Source organism: Melanerpes formicivorus, unplaced genomic scaffold, assembly GCF_026170545.1.
Source record: "Melanerpes formicivorus ecotype bairdi unplaced genomic scaffold, bMelFor1.0.p_v2 SCAF_721, whole genome shotgun sequence".
Taxonomy (NCBI): Eukaryota; Metazoa; Chordata; class Aves; order Piciformes; family Picidae; genus Melanerpes; species Melanerpes formicivorus.
Window position 1 is genome coordinate 85,001 of NW_027143073.1, and position 2,599 is coordinate 87,599.

The following is a 2,599-nucleotide window of genomic DNA, read 5'->3' on the forward strand; positions in this document are numbered from 1 at the left end:
CCTTCCCAGGAGGTAGACGTGCTCTCCTTCCCGAGGAGGTAGACGTGCTCTCCCTCGGTGAGTAGACGTGCTCTCCCTGAGCTGGCAGGTAGACGTGCTCTCCATGGCGAGGGGGGACTTAGTGCACTGAGCCGTGCGGCAGGAGGTAGACGTGCTCCCCGCGGCCGGGCGGGCACTTAGCGCGCGGAGGCTGGAACCGCGGGGTAGACGTGGTCCCCGGGACGAGGGCCGCCTGGTATCGCCCGCCCGGCCCCCAACCCCCCCCCCCCCCCCCCCCAACCCCCCCCCCCCCCGCGGCGGCGTAAATGAAGAGAGGCAGTCGGCATGAAACCTTCTTTTATTAAGTGTTGTTTTCATCGAGCGTCTTTCATTAAAGGTTGTGTTCTGAAGCAGTCTTTTCTTCAACAGCGCTGTTCTCCGGGGAGAAGGTCTGCCGGCATCTCTAGAAATCTCCCCCCGCTCCTGACCGCCTCCCCCCCCCGCCCCCGCTGCCGGTTTGCGCGGAGCCCCCCCTTCCCGCCGTTGCCTCTTGCCACTACCCCCGCCCCCCCCCGCTGCCGGTTTGCGCGGAGCCCCCCCTTCCCGCCGTTGCCTCTTGCCGCTACCCCCGCCCCCCCCCCCGCTGCCGGTTTGCGCGGAGCCCCCCCTTCCCGCCGTTGCCTCTTGCCGCTACCCCCGCCCCCCCCCCGCTGCCGGTTTGCGCGGAGCCCCCCCTTCCCGCCGTTGCCTCTTGCCGCTACCCCCGCCCCCCCCCCCGCTGCCGGTTTGCGCGGAGCCCCCCCTTCCCGCCGTTGCCTCTTGCCGCTACCCCCGCCCCCCCCCCGCTGCCGGTTTGCGCGGAGCCCCCCCTTCCCGCCGTTGCCTCTTGCCGCTACCCCCGCCCCCCCCCCGCTGCCGGTTTGCGCGGAGCCCCCCCTTCCCGCCGTTGCCTCTTGCCGCTACCCCCCGCCCCCCCCCCGCTGCCGGTTTGCGCGGAGCCCCCCCGCCTGCCGTTGCCTCTTGCCGCGGCCACCACCGCCCCCCCCACACCCCCCGGCCCCCGTTACCGGTTTGCGCGGAGCCCCCCCTCCCGACGTTGCCTCTTGCCGCTGCTGCCACCCCCCAGCTCCCCACACCCCCCGGCTCCCGTTAGCGGTTTGCGCGGAGCCCCCCCTTCCCGCCGTTGCCTCTTGCCGCTACCCCCCGCCCCCCCCCCCCGCTGCCGGTTTGCGCGGAGCCCCCCCGCCTGCCGTTGCCTCTTGCCGCGGCCACCACCGCCCCCCCCACACCCCCCGGCCCCCGTTACCGGTTTGCGCGGAGCCCCCCCTCCCGACGTTGCCTCTTGCCGCTGCTGCCACCCCCAGCTCCCCACACCCCCCGGCTCCCGTTACCGCTTTGCACGGAGCCCCCCCCGCCCGCCGTTATCTCTTGCCGCTGCCGCGACCCATCTCCCCCCGCCCCGCCGCCGCTAACTGCCCCCCGAAGCCGCTAGCAGCTGGGCACCCCCCGCCAAAGCCGCCGCGGCTTCCCCTTCCCACATTGTCCCCTGGAGGGGGGATCGCGACGCGGGCTGCCGCTTCCCTCCCGGGCTGCCCGGCTGCTCTCTAACCCCTGCGACCGAGGCGGCGCTGTTAGGGCGGCCGTGCCGGTGCCCCTTGCCGCAGCTAGCCTCTCGCCGCTGCCCCTCCCGTCCGTCGTCCCCCGTCCCCAAAAACTTGCTGCTCTCCACGCTGGAGCCTGCACGGGGGAGGTTGCGCTCCGCTCCTCCGGCCCTAAAGCCGCCCTCGCCCGCCCCCCCGGCTTGCCGCTTGGCTCGGCTGCCCGCCCGCCCGCTAATCCCCCCAACGCCCCCACCCCAAAAACACCCCAGCCCTACCGCATGCCGCTCCCCCTCTCCCCGCTCTCGCTGACCGCTGCCACCCCCCCCCCACCCCTCCCCCCCGAAACAAACCCCCCAGCCCTACCGCATGCCGCTCCCCCTCTCTCCCTAGCCTGCCCCCCCCGCCGTCGCTTGCTGCCGTCGCTTGCTGCCGCCGCCGCCGCCGCCGCCGCCGCCGCCGCCGCCGGGACCCGCCTCGGTCTGGTGGCGCGCGCTCGGAGATCCCCGGCTACCCGTCCGTCCGTCCCTCCCTCCCTCCCGCCCCGCCCCGGGGGAGGGCCCGGGGCAGCGCGGGCAGGCGGGGAGCAAAAAAAGGCGCGGGCGCCAAAAAACGTCGGGGTCCCGGGGTGGCGGAGGGGGGCGGCGGCGGGGGGCGGCGGCGGGTACACGGCGCCGGGTCCAGGGCGCCGGGTCCAGCCCGTCCCGGGGCGGGGACAGGTGGTGTCGTCCGTCCCCGCCCCCGTAACCTGCTCTGAAGCATCCGCTTCCCGCCGCGGTTCGCCCTCCACCCCCCCCGCCGCACACGCAGCTGCCGCTTCCCGCCGCCTCTGCCCCCCGCCCCGGGATCAACCACCCGCCGGGTCCAGCCGGTCCCGGTCCCGGGAACCTGCTCCCGGGGCCAGCCGGAGCCACGCCCCCTCCTCTGACGCTTCCAGCTGCCGCCTCCCCTCCCACCCCCCAAACTCACACTGGCCCTCGCCGGCCCGCCCACCCGCCTACCTGCTTGCCCGCCGCCGCTGG